Source organism: Thalassophryne amazonica, chromosome 1 (genome assembly GCF_902500255.1).
Source record: "Thalassophryne amazonica chromosome 1, fThaAma1.1, whole genome shotgun sequence".
NCBI lineage: Eukaryota > Metazoa > Chordata > Actinopteri > Batrachoidiformes > Batrachoididae > Thalassophryne > Thalassophryne amazonica.
Genome location: NC_047103.1, coordinates 80,635,197 through 80,655,630, shown reverse-complemented (window position 1 = coordinate 80,655,630; position 20,434 = coordinate 80,635,197). Strand labels below are relative to the sequence as shown.

The 20,434-nt window shown below is 42.0% G+C and overlaps 1 long non-coding RNA gene across 1 annotated transcript; it reads right to left on the bottom strand.

The window, feature by feature from the left end:
• Nucleotides 1-17,769: 17,769 nt before the first annotated feature.
• LOC117519818 lies at nt 17,770-19,071 on the bottom strand. The gene is made up of 4 exons (XR_004563439.1): nt 18,810-19,071; nt 18,637-18,681; nt 18,470-18,517; nt 17,770-17,817 (listed from the first exon to the last, which is right to left on the bottom strand). It is a non-coding gene; the product is annotated as an uncharacterized LOC117519818 (long non-coding RNA).
• Between the last annotated feature and the right edge of the window lie 1,363 nt (nt 19,072-20,434).

The following is a 20,434-nucleotide window of genomic DNA, read 5'->3' as shown; positions in this document are numbered from 1 at the left end:
CCAAATCATGGATACCTTCCAAGGCTCTGTCCTTAAGACTCACTGGCAAAATGAACTGTAGTCTCTTAACTTTGGTCAGAGGGTCTTTACACTCACGGTACAGTATACCTTCTCTGATTCTGAGTCGGTCCCAGGACTTTAAAAGGGTAAGCTGACTGGCACCAAATCCGGACCTCTCACGTCTTGATGGGCGTATTTTGCGCATGACAAAAGGCAGCAGCTTAGACACATTAGGATCCTGACTCTGGTGTTCCTCAAGCTCGCGCAAAGTTAGAGAAGGCAGGGGTTCAGCGCCTGGAGATTGCAATGACTGCACATGCTGAATGAGATGGACAGCTTGAGTCTCAACGCCACTTTGCCAATCATCATGGTGTTGAAGTATAGCCCTGACTGCTAGAGAGTTGACTGAACTCTGGGTGTAACCAGTCAGCTGGTGGTACCGGATAGCCTGGTTGCACTGTAGGCCCAATCGGAAAGCATCATGCACCACATCCACCTCAGCTCCATCTGCCTCCTGGACCAACCGGCTGTATGGTTCCGTCAAGAGTCTCTCGCCGATAGGTGATGCAAAGGGTTCACGACTCAAAGCATCAGCCACACGTTCCTGGGACCTGGGATATACTTCAGGTCAAATGATAGGCCTGAAAGCTTGGCCACCCACCTCTGTTCATAAGCATCCAGCTTAGGCTTGGTCAGCACATGACTCAAGGGATTGTTAGCGGTCCTACTGTGAACCTGTGCCCCTTCAACCAGTGACTGAACTTCTCAGTGATGCTCCACTTCAGGGCCATGAACTCAAGTCGGTGGGCAGGGTATCTCTGTTGCGACTTGCTTAAGGTCTTACTCGCAAACGCAATAGGACGAGCCTTATCTTCACCGATGGGAAGTTGCGATAAAGCTGCCCCGAGGCCGTCTAGGGACGCATCAACTGACAGAATAAAGGGCTTGTCGAAGTCAGGGTGGGCCATCACAGCACATCCGAGAAGCTCACTCTTCAGCTTCTCGAAGGCCTCCTCACAGGCCGAAAGTCCAGTCTGTTGGTGTCAGTTTCCTGAATGTGCCAGCCCCTTTTCTCGACTGTGGATGCCTGCCCTTCTCATTGATCCGGATGTTAAGGCAAACAGCGGTTTTGGCTATGGCTGAACATCGGGGAATGAAGCTTTGGTAGAAGAAAACCATGCCAGGAAGGACTTCACTTTTCGCGCTGAGGCGTACATCCATCCTCTTCCATCAGGGTCTTTTGGGCATCCTGGAAATCACTTCCACCCTGGACGGATCAACGGAAAATCCTTTTCGATCTATAAAGTGTCCAAAAAACTTGACTGACTTGCGTAGGAGGCAACATTTCTTTGGGCTCAGCTTAAGATGGTTTGTCTCTCAGCCTCTCAAATACAACATGCCAATCTCTCGAGGGCGTTCCTCCTCGGTTGGCGCAAAGACCAGGCAAATCGTCCAGGTAACAGAGTAGGCTGGTGAAGTTGAGGTCACCAAAAATACTCAACATCATGCGCATGAACGATGCAGGGCTGTTACAGAGCCCCTGGGGCATTCTGTTGTATTCGTAGAGTCCAACTGGTGTAGTGAAGGCTGTGAAACGCTTGTCAGCCTTCGCACATGGGGATGTTATAGAACCCTGGAGGTTAAGTCCATCGTTGCTGAAGAATGCATTGCCACTGAGTGATGCGAGACAATCAGCCTGGTGTGGGAGTGGTTGTGCATCTTTCAGTGTTCGTGCGTTCAGCCATCTGAAGTCAGGTGCAAATTCTCAAACTGCCATCCTTCTTCCAAACCATGACTAGGGGAGATGCATACTTGCTCACGGACTTGCGTATGATTTCTCTCTCTTCCATATCAGACAGAACTGACGCAGTTTTTGGTAGTGGGCTGGAGGAACTCTGCGATAAGGCATACGAAGGGTCTCTCGTCAGTTCAGATGGATACGGTGGACGAAACCCTTAGCCTCCCCACAATCAAGTGGTGCCGCGAAAAGATGGTCTCGAACTGTTCCACTAGATCCACAAGCTTTTGTTTGGAGTGAAAACTGGCCTGGCAGGAGTCGATGTCGAGGTCGCTTAAGCCCAATTTAGTGAGCCTGGCTTTGAGATCCGCTTCTGAGGCAGCTGGTTTCTTTGCATCACTGAGACCATCATTGAACGTGCTGTGGCATTGACTTAGATTCAAGTCCTCAACCGCAAGACATGGTGACACATTGCAATCTTAGAATTGCGCTTGAGAGTTACTGGTTGGGTTGAGAGGTTTGTGATTTTCATGGGAACCCACTTGTCACCGTACATAGCAGCGATGACGCGCACCACCAATATGTTCCTTGGGCTGGCTTTGGAAGAACAGGGCTCCACCAGACTGGTACTGCCTGGGGACACTGGGGTGTTGTTGGGCAGCTTGCCCCACACCAGGTGTTCTTGCTGTGGGAGAAGCGTGACAGCCCGGGGCAGCTTCACTGCGCCAATGACATCTGGCGAAGCCTCTCCCTTCCATCTGACTGAACAGGACATGATATCAAGAAAGTGTTCATAATCGGGGAGAGAGTACCTGCTCCCATCTGAGATGTGTTTCCAATAGTCGTCGTCATTCTTCAGAACACTCATTAGCTTTTTCAAGACATTTGAACCAATAATCAGATCAATCCCTTTGGCCGGGAACCACCAGGACTGGTACAACACACTTCATTCCATATAAAGAGAGTGTCAGATCATGTACACACTTTGGGTGTGTCTGCTTTCCGCCACATCCAACCAGCAAGATCCGCTCCGCCGACTTGGGCTCTCCAGTCATGGCTCCTTTTTCCAACAGCCTGGCCTCTGCTGCCTCACTTAATGTGCAAGCCATTGACCCCGAGTCGATCATACCCTTTATCTCAACATTGTCATTTACTTGGAACTGGGTGTAGAACAACTCACTGAAGGCTGGGACCACTGCTGTCCCCTGGACCACAACTTGGTATCCCTCCGGAGCAGCAGAGCATGCATTGACATAGAGAAGCTCCTGATCTGGTACATTAATGAGGGTTGTCTGTGCTTCACCCACACTGCCCCTCTCCGAATGTGGGTGTCCTAGTTTCCCGCAGGCTGGTGCTGGTTCACAGTGTCCTGAATCAGGTTGGTGCCGGTCTTTGACTCCGCCGAGGGCAGTTCTTTTTCCAGTGGCCTGGGGAGAGCATGCCAGGCAGAGACTGTTTCTCCTGCAGTGTGACAGTGTCGAGTGGGCTGGGTCATTACAGACTTTGCAAATCTGGGAGGGCAATCAACTGTTGCATGGTGGGCTGAGCTGTATGGTTCTGAGTTATAGCGTGTGACTAGACAGTCCAATAGGCTCATCAGAGAGCGCACACCCTCTAAATCCCTGACGGTGACGTAACAATAGCTGGAGGGTTCGCCGCTGAGCTGACTGCAAACTGAGGCTGAGGTGTGGATGTATCGATCGTCGCTGCGGGACAGGCGAGACTGTTGGCACCGCAGCATGGGCCACTGATGAGGGCTGGAGCTGCTGTAGTGGCCCGCCCTCACCGGGGCTTGGGTAACAACAGTGGGTGTTTGGGTGGGTCACCTGCATGGAGACAGGACACAATGAAGCTGGAAAACATTGTGTGCATGCGTTCACTTGTTCCCGGTGTGTACCGGGCCGCTCCTGGACCACCACAGACCGGGAATGGCATGGAACGAGACTATTTGAGGTGGAGTTGTTCATGGCTATTAGCTCGGTTTCCCTCTGGAATGTACTGATACGCTCCTGTACTTCACTTGTTGTCCACTCCTCCGCAGCTTTAAAACTCAGTCTGTTGGCGAGAACTGGATTTGGGCAGTATTTAATGAACATCATCGAGACTTCACGGCCCGGGTCCTCAACACCCCTACCATGTCTCCGTAGGCACTCATGAGCAATGTCAATAGCTTTGTTCAGTCGGATCCAGTACTCCATCACACTTTCATTTGGGAGTGGCCTAGTGTTGTAAAAGTCAGCCATGGGCATGGCGGAGTATGCTAACTCACCGAAGTTCTGTTTTAGTATATCAAATATTACACTAGGTGCCTGGGAGTCATATGGTAAGGACTGGTTGCGTAGAGTAACCTTCACCACATCTCTAGCTTTCCCAAGTAACTTAGCTAATACCTCAGATTGTTGCTGTTGTACTGGTATTGCTCTCTTTGTGAGGTAAAGCTCTACCATTTCAACCCACTCATTTACAGAACATTTGTCACTTCCATCCCCTCTAAAGACAGGTGGGTCTTTAACATCAGACTGCATAATGAGTTTAACACCAGACAGATTCAATTCAGAAGGTGTGCTGTTCTGAGCTGTTTGAAAGGTATCATTAGGCTGCGAGTGTGAGCCGATATTGCTCTGCAGCTGAGCAGCAATAGACTGACCAATTTGATTAGCTAAGTCTGATATTAAAGTGCCAAACTCAAAATCACCAGCAACACGTGGGTTCAAATCAACTTGCGGAGGCTGTACTCGAGTAGAACTGAACCTAGGCGTTCTCAACATGCCCACTCGGGGGGTCTGGGTAACATCTCTAAACCAGCCCCTCCCAATCCCCACATGTGTCTCACCTGTGCCATCAGAAGCACCATCATATGCCCCAGAATCAACTTTACTGAACATGGTGAACAAAACACAGATCAAATGTGATGTAAAAAACAAAAGTGTAGCAGATAACCACCAAAACGCTAAATCTGTCTCCAAGAGATGAAATTAGACTAAACCACAGTAACCCAAAGTCATCCAACCGCACAATGTCGAGCTAGGAGGAAACTTGTGAATAGGTGAGCACCCCTCGGTGGTCGAGTTGGCACCGACGCTTCTGGAATCCAATGGGTCACTGCACCATTGTAACCGGGTGTCCCCTGTGTTGTGTTCTATTGAGTAGTGCGGGAAGGATGACAGAAGCTGGATGTGGTCTGACTGTCTTTACTCTCGCCCAGTCCAAACTGCACTGGGTCTGTTTGGACATAAAAAAAACTGCAGTGAGCACAGTGGTCCAAGACACTTCTCTTCATAAAGAGCACAACTCTCACACAGTCCAAGCTGCACTGAGTCTGCCCCTCCCCGTGCACCAGCTGCGTGCTGTGTGAGGTGCGTTCAAAGACATATGGACTTCTCACTCTTCAATGCCAAACAGGTATATATACATATAATATGAACTTATTGTAACAAAAATGAGTAATTTGAGTTAATTTGGCGGAATTCGACCCGGATATTATTACCCTGTTACACTTGCTACCTGACCTGAGTACCACAGAAACTGCAAAAATAAGGGCTCCAGTAAGTGAGTCGTGATCTGATATACGTATAACGCTGACTCTGTGTGTGTGTGTCTGTGTGTGTGTTTGCGCATGTATGCTTTCGCATGTATGCCCCAGTGACCCCCCCCCCCCCCCCCCGAATAATTATTGAATTCAACAATTATTCAATTTTGAAAGCAGTTACTCCCCGCCAAGTTTTCTATTGTGCAGGTCTGCAGTTGGAATATCATACAGGAGGAGTAGGTGCTTGTAATGTGCAAAATGGGACTTAATGTCGTAATGTTGGAAAAAAAAACACAGACATCTCTGCAAAGCACACATACAGAACCTTCAGTAAATTTTATGTGGAGAACTCAAACTAAGCAATGGCAGGACCACTATGCCAAAGCATTTGTGTTATGTGACTTCATATTAGTGTTTAATAGTAACCAGAAGTAGTTGTAACTTTAACCAGTTCCTTAAAATAGCCATTTTAAATATCCACAGATCAGAATATCATCAGAATTTCATCTTAAATTGGTTATTAATGTTGCTGCACATTTGCTAACCTCCACTAAATTGTGCAAGATAATATTCAGAGCTTTGGTCTGCACCTATAAAACCCCAGGTGGAACAAAAACTACATGTGGCCCAAAGTCTCTCACAACTGTTATTTTTTCACTATATAACATGAACAGCCCTAATGTGCAAGCAAAATAAAATCTGCAATAAGAGAAAATAAAAAAGAAAAGGATGTGTGAAACAGACAACAGATTGAAGTTAAATTGTACATGAGGTATATGAATTAGTGAGTTTTTTGGCAGATTACGTTGTTCTCACTGTGATGGCCTGTGGAAAAAACTATTCCTGTGTCTCGTTGTTATGATGTACAGAGCTCTGGACCAGTATAAGTTCCGGATGGAAGGCAGGCTGGCTCCAATGATTTTTCTGCAGACCTGACAGTTCGTTGAAGTCTGTGCCTGTCATGTTTGGAAACAAACACTGATATAGGGAGTGCTGGTGGGTTTCTCCGGAAGTCTACCATCATCTCCACAGTCTTGCTTGGTGGATATGATAGTAATCTGGGGAAGGGTACAGAAACATTTCTGCTGCTTTTAAAGGTCCTAATCTGCACAGTGGCCCCATCATCTGTAAATGGAAGCAGTTTAGATCCACTAGGACTCTTCCTAGACCTGGCCAACCGTTTAAACTGAGCGATTGGGGGAGAAAGGCCTTAGTCAGGGAGGTGACCAAGAACCCAATGGCCACTCTGTCAGAGCTCCAGCATGGAGAGAGGAGAACCTTCCAGAAGGACAACCATCTCTGCAGCAATCCACCAATCTGGCCTGTATGGTAGAGTGGCCAGATGGAAGCTACTCCTTAGTAAAAGGCACATGGCAACTCACCTGGAGTTTGCCAAAACGCACCTGAAGGACTCTCAGACCATGAGAAACAAAATACTTTGGTCTAATGAGACAAAGATTGAATTCTTTGGTGTGAATGCCAGGCATCATGTTTTGAGAAAACCAGGCACCATCCCTACAGTGAAGCATGGTGGTGGCAGCATCATGCTGTGGGCATGTTTTTCAGCGGCAGGACATTTGAGACTAGTCAGGATATGGGAAAGATGAATGTAGAAATGTACAGAGACATCCTGGATGAACACCTGCTGTAGAGTGCTCTTGACCTCAGAGTGGGGTGACAGTTTATCTTTCAGCAGGACAATGACCCTAAGCACACAGCCAAGCTATCAAAGGAGTGGCTTCAGGACATGTGAATGTCCTTGAGTGGCCAGCCAGAGCTCAAACATGAATCCGATTGAACATCTCTGTCTACAATCTTTGAACTTGTCCAAGGTCTGTGTCCCAAGAATGTTCCTTGTGAATTTGAAGACCTGGACAGTCATAGGACTAGACTTACACTGAACACAGACACACAGATGGATGGATGGATGGATGGATGGATGGATGGATGGATGGATGGATGGATGGATGGATGGATGGATGGATGGATGGATGGATGGATGGATGGATGGATGGATGGACGGATGGACGGATAGACAGATGGATGGATGCAAAGCCTTCAGAATACCAGATGGCCATATTTTGATGGCCTCGGGTTACTAATGTAAGTTATGTTATTAATGTTAGTATTACAACCCCAATTCCAATGAAGTTGGGATGTTGTGTGAAATGTAAATAAAACAAAATACAGTGATTTGGAAATCATCTTCAACCTTTTTAATGAGTTTGTTAAAGTTATCATGGACTCAACCAACACCAGAGTTGATGCTTTAACTAAAGAAATTCAAGATTTGAAAGCCAGCATCCAATACACTCAGAAGGATGTAGATGATCTTAAAATCAATTAAGCCAAACAGTCTGAACATCTTAAGATCATTGAAAATGAAATGGTTAAAATGAATGAGAGTCAACAGGTCATTCTTGACAAGCAGGATTACCTAAAAAGTCAATCTAGGCGAAATAACATTGTCATCGAAGGCATCCCTGAATCGCCGGGTGAATCCTGGATGGATTCAGAGGTAAAAATAAGAGACATTTTTAAGCAGAAACTGCATTTCAGAGGGAGATGGAGGTGGAGCGTGTCCATCGCCCTGTTAAAACAGGAGTCTCTGGAGACAGACCGCGACCTATTGTCGTCAAATTCCTGCAGTTCAAGGATAAATCTGCAATTTTACAGAGTGCAAAGAATCTCAAAAGTACAAAGATATTTATTAATGAAGATTATGTGGATGCTGTACATTTAAAAAGAAAAGAATTAATGCCAAAACTGAAAGGTGCATGTGAAAGAGGTGATATTGCTTATCTCAGTCATGATAAGCTTATCATCCATCCTTGTTCCAGCACTTCAGAGTAATCTTGGAACTTCAAGGTCATGATGTCATAAAAAAGGCATTTTTTTTATGACTGATACAATCACATTACAACATGGATTACTGAAGAGGGGGTTCAGAATTGCACATATTAACTTTAATAGTCTGAGGAAGAAAATTGGTGAGGTAACTAATCTGCTGCATAAATATAAATTACACGTACTTGCTATTTCAGAAAATCATCTGGATTCTTCTTTTGATGACACTGAGTTATATATTGATGGCTACAATATTTACAGAAATGATAGAAATAGATTTGGTGGCAGAGTTGTTTTTATATTCAAGATCACTTACCAACACAAATCAGAAATGATATGATGACATTTAATATTGAAATGTTATGGTTAATATTGAAATGTTATGGCTGCAAGTTTATTTACCTCACCGTAAGCCGATTTTGCTAGGTTGTTGTTAAGGACCACCAAATGTTAATTGTGAATATTTAGATACAGTCTGTGAAATGTTGGACACCTATACTGCTGTGGGTCATGATATGTACCTTATGGGTGATTTCAACATTGATTAGTTTGCTAAAAACTACCATTTAAGAAATAAGTTGTTTACTGTCACTGTTACATGTGGATTTACCCAGGTCATTAATGAACCCACAAGAATACATGTTAAGAATGATGGTAACAGAATATCAACATGTATTGATCATATTTTCACCAATTCTCCTGAGCGGTGCAGTAAAGCAATTTCTGTTCCCATTGGCTGCAGTGATCATAATCTGATCATAATTGTATTAGCCACAATGGTAGGTGGACCTGGACCCACAGTAACATTTAAAAGGTCATATAAAAAGTTTAATGATGTGAAATTTGTTGATTATGTGAAAGCTATCTGTTGGTCTGAGGTGTTATCTATTCATAATCCTGAAATTGCACTTGCAAGATTTAATAGTTTATTTAAGCCTTCAGTGGAAATGTATGCTTCTTTGAGGAAGTATACTGTCAGGAATATTGTCACGCCCTGGTTGGATGATGAAATTAAAGACTGAGATGAGAGATCAGATGAAAAAAAACGGCAATTATAACAGGAAATAAATCTGACTGGGATCTTTATCGTAAAATGAGGAATTCTGTTACTAAATTGAATAGAAAGAAAAAGAAAATATTTTTTGAGGATCAAGTTCAGAAGGCTGGAACTAATAGCAAAAAGATATGGAATGTTTTAAATCAGTTGTCCGGTAAGAAAAATAGAATAAAGTTGTCTTTTTTCTTGAGGTAAATAATAAATTCATAACTAAGCCAGTAGATATTGCTAATTATATTAATGATTACTTTATAAGCAAACTAGATAAATTAAGAGAAAATATGCCTAATCTGGGTAATGTTAAATCCTATCTACTGATAAGAAATAAAATTATGAATAATAAAAATATCAGGTTTAAATTTGAAGAAGTAAATATAAATAAGGTAAAGTATTATTTGAAATCCTGTAAAGACAAACCCCCGGCTGTTGGCGGTCTTGACAGTAGGCTTCTCAGACTAGCAGCCAACTGTATTGCTCCTGTTTTAGCTCATATAATAAACTTCAGTTTTGCTTGTAACACATGTCCGCAAGTGTGGAAACAGGCTAAAATTATTCCACTACTGAAAGATAAGAAAATTCTGTTCTCCACTTTAAATAGTCGACCTATAAGTATACTATCTGTGGAAAATGTATGGATTCTATTGTATATGAGAAAATTAGTAATTATTTTTCTTTGGATAACTTAGTCTCGGATTTCCAACATGCATTTAGAGTCACTCCACTGCCATGGCGTTGACTCATATGTCCGATGATTGGTTCAGAGAGATTGAAAAAAGAATATAGTTGGTACTGTGTTTCTCAGCTTCTCTACTCCTTTTGATATTATTGATCATGATTTGTTATTGGAAAAACTTGCTGGTTACGGGTTTGAGCTTTCAGCTCTTACCTGGTTTTATAGCTACTTCTCCAACAGAACTCAGACAGTGTTTTTTAATGGCAGCTTTTCTGGCACCAGGAGTGTAGTATGTGGTGTGCCACAAGGGAGTTGCCTCGGTCCATTATTATTTACTCTTTTCACAAATGATTTACCATATATTTTTGATAAAGTTAATATACTGATGTATGCAGATGATTCTACCATTTATGCATCAGCATGCTCACACAATGATTTAGAAACTGTCTTAAACATGGAACTGCTTAAGGTAGTTGACTGGGTTACTTCCAATAAGCTAGTGTTAAATATAGCAAAGACTAATTGTATGATTATTGGCTCTAGTCGTGTTATTATGAAAAATCCTGTATTAAACATTACAATTAATAATATGGGAATAAATCAGGTACAGGAGACTAAGCTCCTGGGTGTAACGGTAGATTCTAAATTATCATGGAAAAAACATCTAAATAATATTTTTGTAAAAATGAGCAGGGGTATATTGATTATGAGGAGACATGCAAAATTTTTAAGTTGTACAACATTGAATTATGTGATCAAATCATTATTACTAGTATACCTGGATTATTGCCCAGCAGTTTGGTCAATGCTTCTGATGAAATGATTAATAAATTACAGATTATTCAAAATAGGGCTGCTCATATAGCACTTAAATGTAGTTATAGGACCAACTTTTTCAGGCATGCTTTTGTGTATATTGATTGACCAGATGTGATGATTGTGAATGGAAGGTGATTGGTTTTGTTTTGTTTTTTCCTTTATATTTTGGTTGTTGTTTTGTGAGGACCCCAGGAAGAGTAGCTGCAGCTTGCTGCAGCTAATGGGGTTCCTAATAAATAAACAAGTAAACATAAACCTATATTCAATTGAATGCACCACAAAGACAAGATATTTAATGTTCAAACTGCTAGACTTTTTTGTTTTTGTGCAAATATTTGCTCATTTTGAAATGGACACCTGCAACACGTTTCAAAAAAGCTGAGACGAGGCAAAAAAAGACTGGGAAAGTTGATGAATGCTCAAAGAACACCTGTTTGGAACATTCCACAGGTGAACAGGTTAATTAGAAACAGGTGAGTGTCATGATTGAGCATAAAAGGAGCATCCGCAAAAGGCTCAGCCATTCAAAAGCAAAGACTGGACGAGGATCACCACTTTGTGAACAACTGTGTGAAAAAACAGTAAAAACAGTTTAAGACCAATGTTTCTCAATGTTCAATTGCAAGGAATTTAGGGATTTCATCATCTACAGTCCATAATATAATCAGAAGATTCAGGGAATCTGGAGAAATGTCTACACATAAGCAGGATGACCAAATACCAACACTGAATGCCTGTGACATTCGATCCCTCAGGCGGCACTGCATTAAAAAATGACATCATTGTGCAAAGGATCTTACCAAGTGGGCTCATGAACACTTCAGAAAACCATTGCCAGTTAACACGGTTCGTCGCTACATCTACAAGTGCAAGTTAAAACTCTACCATGCAAAGTGAAAGCCATACATCAACAGCATCCAGAAATGCCACCACCTTCTCTGGGCCTGAGCTCATTTGAAATGGACACATGCAAAATAGAAAAGTGTGCTGTGGTCTGATGACTCCCCATTTCAAATTGTTTTGGAAATCATGGACGTCCTCCGTGCAAAAGAGGAAAAAGACCATCCAGATTATTACCAGCGCAAAGTTCAAAAGCCAGCATCTGTGATGGTTTGGGGGTGTGTTAGTGCCCATGGCATGAGCAACTTACACATTTGTGATGGCACCATCACTGCTGAAAGGTACATCCAGGTTTTGGAGCAAAACATGCTGCCATTCAAGCAATGTCTTTTTCAGGGACGTCCCTGCTTATTTCAGCAAGACAATGGCAAGCCACATTCTGCACATGTTAGAACAGCGTGGCTTTGTAGTAAAGAGTGCGGGTACTAGACTGACCTGCCTCCAATCCAGACCTGTCGCCCATTGAATATGTGTGGCACATTATGAAGCGCAAATATGACAATGGAGACCCCGGACTGTTGAACAACTGAAGTCGTACATCAAGCAACAATGGGAAAGAATTCCACCTACAAAGCTTCAACAATTAGTGTCCTCAGTTCCAAAACACTTATTGAGTGTTGTTAGAAGGAAAGGTGATGTAACACAGTGGTAAACATACCACTGTCCCAGCTTTTTTGAAACGCATTGCAGGCATCCATTTCAAAATGAGCAAATATTTGCACAAAAACAATAAAGTTTATTAGTTTGATCATAAATTTCTTGTCTTTGTGGTGTATTCACTTGAATATAGGTTGAAGAGGTTTGCAAATCATTGTATTCTGTTTTTATTTACATTTTACACAACGTCCCAACTTCATTGGAATGGCGTTGTAGCTTATTAGCTGCCGTAAGCTGATCGTCAACATTTTTTGTGTCCCTCAGCATACACTGCATGTTTTGTTGCTCCAGTTGTGTATTTTTTTGTCTGACTGTTTTTGTTTTTGTTTTTTATTTTCTCTGTATGAGGTTCTGACAATGCCTCACAGGGTTGACAACTGCACACCACAGGATGCTGGACTGACTATAAGATGACGTTGCTGAAGGTGACACAGCACACTGTAGTGTGCTTTCGGAAAATGCTCGTCCGAGAGGTTGGCCCACTGATGGCGTGAGGGCTGGAGGCTGGCCCTGCATCCCAGGGTGGTGGATGACCCCATGCCGGCATCATAATTGCTTGTGTGTTCATCTCAATAATGGACTGTGTTTTTGATGTTATTATGGTTTTCCGTTTCTTGTTTCTTCAGCTTGTAAAAACTTTATAAAAATGGTCTAAACAGTGGGTCACCCTTCAGAGTCTGGTCTACTTGAGGTTTCTTCCTCAATTTCATCTGAGGCGAGTTTTTCCTTACCACTGTTCTCTGTGTGCTTCCTCTAGGGGTTGGTAAGCTTAGACCTTACTTGTGTGAAGCACCTTGAGGCAACTTTGTTGTGATTTGGTGCTATATAAATGAAATAAATTGAATTGAAATGGTCTTTGGCTAATAGTAATGCCAATTTGGAAATTGAACCTTAACAGAGAGGTCCCTCCCTATACATCAAACTACTTGTTTCCAGATATATTATTTGGTTCAAGAAAAAGAAGAAGTAAGTCTAATATAGGCCCTGAGGCCTATTGGTGCCTGTTCTTATCTTCAGATTCGGCAGCATAGTAGTGGATGAGGGCGTATTGTTCCCCATCTAAGGGTGACAAATGCAGATGAAGTGTCTTGTCCAAAGCTAGCATTTCAAGAGCAGAACAATAGCCTTCACACATTATGTATCCACAATTGAAATAAATAAGGGTTCATCTCATTTGAAAGCCAACGTGTATGAGCCACTGTATTATGATGGCCTTTGAACTCTGCATCGTAGGCCAATAACTTATTAATTCATTCATTCTTTTGAAAAGAGAGCCTCATTATCAACCCAATATCAGCCTGTCCCAGGAGAAGCTGCAAAGCCAAGTCGTCAAGATCGTGCACTCCAGCTTCACAGGCTTGTCAAATTAAAAAAGTCTGCCCGTGACACTTTGAGGATGGCTTTCCAAAAACAGAGAGAAAAAAGATGAATTATGTAAGATCTCTTTGAATATTGCATGGCAGAGGAGGGCATCCCATATGCCCATCGTTTACAATCTCAGACAACTGGAACGCGCTCACACTGGCACAATACAACAGAGGTAAACTTGCCCCCCTTTCGTCCTCCCTGTTATCACTGTGAGCAGCACTGGTGGAGCTCCTGTGGGTTTTCTAAAAGAAAAGCTTTGCTAGATAAGGCGAGAGAAGGCCATCACTGGGTGATTGAATGAAATCTGCATTTGGAGAATGGACTCAGATAACATCACACTTTCTTGGAAGTGTACTGTGGTTCTGGCAAAGAAAAATAAGATTGAACTCATCAGCCTGTTTTCTAATGCTGGCTTTCAACTCCATGTGCTACTTCATTTTGGATGAAAGAGAGTTCAAATTTGTTTATTTATTTGTTGTCAATTTTTGAACACAGTTATGAACACTGAATCAAACTCAGCACAGGAATTGCACAGACAAAACTGACAGTTTCCAGAAGGAGGTCAGAGAAAAGGAAGGGGATATGTACAGTAGAAATGTCAAAATGCAGAATAACAGCAGGGAAGCTCCCATTACAAAAAAAAAAAAAAAAGAAACAGAAGTTGTTTCCCAAAAACATTAGTAAAATTGTACCCTAAAAACTCCATTCTGACTGAAGAAAAACAACTCAAATGGCTCCCTTAGTACAATATTCCACAATCTATTAATTTTATTGCTAATCACTATTCTCTTTCACGCTGTTGCTTTTACTGACCTTTTATCGGTACCAGCAGCCTCCTGCTATTTCACTGTGTGCTGTGTTTCCATCTACTCCCTTCATTTCCTGCAGCAAAACAAAAACATAATTGAAGTGCACCCAACAGGCCACCTGATAAGTCAATCTCATATTCAAAATGTTTGATGAATCCTCACTGTATGGTCTGTAACCTTATTTTTTGACTAGCAATCCCACCGTTAATTGTTGTTATTCTAATTACTAGAATGGCTACAATTATTTTGCAGCTACTGGCACAGGAATTAAACAGCGAGACGCCTCATGACAAATGAAATGATGTCACAATATGGGAGCTGAAGCATATTTACTGTTTGAATTCTGAATCCATGATAGTCTGCATGGATCCACATGTTGATTTGGCATGTATGATGTCCAATAGCCTTCCTGGCAAAGATGTACAAGGAGACTGGGGCAGTACCTTTGTGCCATGCAATGTTGACATGTCCAACAATTCTTCTCTATCTTTCAGCTGCTCCTATTATTAGTTGTGACAGTATATCATCAATCTCTCCATTTCAACATGTCCTCAACATCTTCATCTTCTTTTGTCACACAAGCCACCTGCATGTCCTCCCTCACCACATCCATAAACCTCCTCCTTGGCTTCCCTCTTCTCCTCCTGATTGCTGACTCCATCTTACATTGAATGTAAGGCTCGGTTCCACTGGGGAGAGGATTAATTGCGCATGAATTGAGTTTTCAAATGTTGGTTGTTTGTTGTCGTCTGCAACAAAAGTGTGGTGACGTCAGCAGATCACATCAGAGCGCAGCTCGTCTGAACGATTATAACAAGAAGTTAAATCTGTTATAAACATAGGAATAAATACTGTAACCGCTGCAGACAAGAAGGAAAAAACATGCAACTGTTTTATCAAGCCTAGACAATGTAAACAAGTCAAATAATTTCCTTTTTAGACAGGTCAAAATGCTTTCTTGCAGCTTGTTAGGCACATGCGTGCGCGCGTGTACGTGTGCGCGAACGGCTCGGGCTGCAGCCTCCTCTGTGATTCAGGAAGTGATTCGAGCCATTTTCAACGGCGAATTTGCAGAAAACACGATTAATCTGCCACAAAATAATTATTTTATATACGCAGCGTCCAGCGCAGAGCATGTGGCAGCCGGTGGAACAAACAATGGCGTCCAGCTGTGAACACAGCGGGTGGATTCATCACAACACAGTTTGTGCTGCTGGGTGAAGCAAAACATGCTTGTGTCAGTGTGCCTTTATGTTGTTGGATGGCGTTTTTGGGGATCTATAACTACATCTGTACATTTCCACAGCTGGATTGGCAATGACTGGCAGGTATGTCGATGTCTGCCATGGTGGTACTTTGGGTTTACGTGGAGTGTTTGTTATGCATTCACAAATTGTCCGCAAATCAGATGCAAAGCTGACGTAATACAACGGCTTTATTCGTGGCCACTCTGTATGCAGTCGCTACATCTTATTTTAGTTTGTGATGTGGGCGTGATAGGCACACAATATATCCATTTTACACACTGTCCCAGTCCGCTGCCAAGCTGCAATACCCTGTCGTGGGTATCAGTTGTGGATATCAGCGGATAACGTCAGATATACAGAGCATAGATTGAGTATGCATTGAGCGTGTAAAGCGGATGTCAAAATTTTGTGCAGCTCAAAAATCCTGACAACGGAAAAACGTGCCTCTGCGGATAATTGCGGACGTGTGCGGTTGTCAGCCGACTCATACAGGTATGTTTCACGGATATTGCGGACGTTTAGCGAATATGAACCAATTCTGTGCGCAATTCATACGCAAATCCTAAACACCAGTGGGACCAGGCCTTTACTAAATAAAATCACACACGCATGCACGCTTTTAATATTTAGATGGTTTACCTCCCCTACTGCAATGGTGTGAGCCCAGAATGTAATTATCATCATCCACTGTTCATTGTTGTTAGATAATATTTGTAGTTTCTCCAAAAATATTAGTACTATCAACATTCCATTTTGGCGACGTTCATCCTTGACCCAAAATACATAAGCATACCAAACTGCAAATGTCAGCTAGCGGCAACATGACACTTAACCAAACTGGCTAAACCAGTTGAACTGCAAAAACACAATAAATCAGTAACACTAACAACACTGTTAAATTACCCTTACAGAAAAAATCTATAGCTAATTCTATACGCATGACCTATAGGTTGCTATAGGCTAGGCTATAGAATTTCCGTGGACAAGCCTATAGAGAAACCTATAGGCCGCCATAGAGAAACCTATAAGTGCCTATAGGCAATTGGGATGTTTCACCTATAGGCCCTCTATAGGCGGTCCTATAGGATAGCTATAAAAGCCCGCAGGCCAACCCATAGGATCTCTATAAGTACCTATAGGCCGGCCTATAGAATTTCTGTCAGAACCTATAGGATCTTTGTAGGAGCTTATAGGCCAACCCTACAGGATCTCTTTAACAATCCATAGGCAAACCTATAGCATTTCTACCAGAGTCTATAGGCCAACCTATAGGATCTCTATAGGAACCTACAAGTCATAATGCCATAAAATATACAAAGGATAATGGGAACAATTAAACATTTAAATATAAAATTTATTTCACAAATACACAAACAATACACAAAAAGTGACAAAATTTAACTTTTTCTTGGATGAAATATTGAACATTAACTTTAGGGCAAGCCTTTAATCAGCGGTATCACACTTCTTCAGCAAGCGTTTGCCTTCGGTGTTCAAGAGGTGAGTGATGGCTGTTTTGACTGGTTGAACATCAGGAGAACGGGTCTGTTCTTTGAAATAATCTGCATATGTAAAATAAATGAATAAAAATCTGTAATTTGTGGATGCAGCATACAGATAAAAGCAAAACCAACCAGCATAGGGTTTAACAGCAATTAAAACAGTTATTCAAAAATAATTTTCCAAGAAATATTAGTTAAAAATTATACCAGCAGTTCCGAAAGCTGGGGAAAAACATTACCATATTTCCTCTATTAGAAGCGCATGGACTTACGTAAATAACGGGTGTTTTTATGGTCAAAATGAGCAATATTTTAATATTTCTGTATCGAAAGAATTAAATTTTTGGTCTAGGTGTGCCTCTAATAGAGCAAATATATGTAAGGCATTGCATTAATAATGTTATTGTTATGCCAGTTAACTTACCAATTATGAACTCTACACCAGGCAGCTTCTTTTTTGCTATCACATCTTTAAAAGCATTGCTTTTCTTTCCAGTGAGGGAAGATGATTGTAGCACTTCTGGTGTGAGAATCATCCACAGCACTGGTGTGAGAATCATCCACAGCAGGGTGTTTGTGTATTCTTTAACATTTGGGTTTTTTTTTTTTTTTTTTGCATTTAGTAACCTCTTTTGCCAAACTGTTATGGCCACCCCTGGCCACAAAGTTACCTGAAATTAAAAGACACTAGGTTAGGCACAAAATAAAGCTTGAGATGATGTACAACAGTAAAAAGTTTCCTACAACAAACAGTATACAAAGCATAATAAGAAAAACATACTTTTTTCACCATGGAGGCTTGATGTGCACAAATGGAAGAAAAAATATTATTGCCTGGTTTAATTTTGAATATTCCATTATTATTTTGTCTTTTTTTTTTCCTCTCTTATTAACTGACCAAAATGAAAGATAACTCAATGGCAGTGACTGTTTTGTTTTGTTTTTTTTTAAATCTGGTACGTGTTACCAGTAAATTGCACCAAGTAAATAATTTGGCTTTTTGCACAGAACATGATTTTTGTTCACAACTGACCCCCCCCCCCCCCCCCCCAAGAAAGCAAATATACTTGTATGTGTGCACACATTTATCCTTATGCTAAAGAAAAAACTGAATTCCAGTATATGTGGAGGTGCCACTTTAAATTTGACACAATGTACAATTATTGTCAATTTTTTTTCATCATTGGCACACATAAATGCAACAAGGGAGTTAAGTCCAGCTGTAAATAAATGCAGATTGTTCAATAATTATACAAAGTCAAAATGATTGCCACTATTGCCACTGGGTGTTTTATGAGTTAAAAAGGGCAATGGGGTGCTCACCAATGCAATCTGCATGCTCTTGTCCATTACTTCATCATCATCTTCACTCTGTAACAGAATAATAATCATGATGAATTTAACCCTACTGAAAGAAAAAAAAAAGAAAAAAGAGTTGCGATGATAAATAAAGCAAGCAAAGAATAATAAGAATTGTAGATGTAGCTTACCTCAGGACTCAAAATACATGCTTCTTCTTGTGAAGCCACAGGGGTCTGTACATGTGTGGTATAAAGAACAGTTTAATATGATGTGTATGTAAAGCACGGCAGTAAATGTACTTTATCTCTATATACTATTATACCATTTCTTGGAAACAATCATAATGTTACTTTTTACATACCTTCTCTTTCATTTCCTTTTATATAGCTCTTGCCAGCTCTTCTTCATCATTGTTCTTTGAAACCACTTTCTTTTTCTTCTTAATCTACAGAGACAAAATTATATTCTGAGTCATACATGCAGCATTAACAAAATGAAATACACATGTGACAAGGACATACACAGACACTATCATAGTGCATTCATGAAGAAAACGGTGTCTGGTTGACCCGCTCCACTGCCGACCCGCGCTGGCCGACTCGCTCCGGTTTTCTGGACGACCCGCTCCACTGCCGACCCACGCTGGCCGACTCGCTCCGGTTTTCTGGACGACCCGCTCCACTGCCGACCCGCGCTGGACGACCCGCTCCACTCACAAAGCGGAGCGGGTCATCCTAGATATTTATTCTTATTTACCAGATACCATTCACTTGTTTTTCATTCTTATTCATCAGATAACTTAATTTCATCCCCCTAGCAAAATTCGCTGTTTTCTTATATATACACAAACGTGGTTAACGAATTATATACAAACGTCATCTGCAGCGCACAATGTCATGTTCACTCAGTCATGTCAGTAAGTGTTATTCCTTCTACATTTCTATCATTAAATAAGTGATTCTTTCAACTGAGAAGTAGAGCGGGTCGTCTTAAGACAGTGGAGCGGGTCGTCCTAGAAAGTGGAGCAGGTTGGTCAGCGTGGGTTGGCAGTGGAGCGGGCCGTCTAGAAAGCAAGAAAACAATCCCTAAACTGCCATTAAGAGAGCAATGTTACTGGAGGGCATACGCTGTCAAAATCACCATCAAATTCCAGAAGAAGTATTTATTTGACAAAAACTACACAAATGCTGTGACCTTATTTTCAGTTTCCCAATCGAGATAATGGTGAAATTTGCAGGACATGAAAGCATGTAAATTTAAATGCCATGTTGATAAATTGCCTCAAATAGGCACAAGTATTGTTTGTTTTGTGTTATGTGTCGGATGCGGTCGGAGCACCGACCCAGCGTTTGACAGGACCCAGCATAAAATAAGCAGAGCACGGTTCAAAAGATAACAGAATTTAATAATCATAATAAGTGCAGTGATAAACGGTCTGGTGAGGTGAAAACACGGTGCGCTCTCATCAGCGCAAACGGTCCGGAGCCACAGCAGTTCGGACCCAGGGACCCCGCCGACACCCCCCAGGTGGCCGCGACAAACCGAGTCTGTGAAGAAAGAAAACATGAGGTGAGTCCAACACTCTCCACCCAGACAGACACAGCTCAAAGGTGCACACAATCAGCAAACACTTCCTGGCTTAAATATATATCAGCTTCTCACCCTGCAGGCACAGAACAACTCAGTTCAAATCTCCACTGCAGCAGAAGCTGATTAGACAATTAGCATAACTCGACAGCTCGATACAACAAGGTGTGAGGGACACCAAATCTACTGTCATTACTTCATAAAAGTCACCAAAACCAAATTACCTCAGGAAGTGTGCTGAAGAGCGTGAGACCTCACCCAATCCTCCTTCACAGACTGTGGCGTCAAACCTGGAGCGGTCTCTGCATCCGTAATGGTGAGATTGTTCTCCTGACGTCGATCTCACACGTCTGCTCACAAGGTCGAGTCTCTGGCAATCACACACTGTGCATTCAAGGT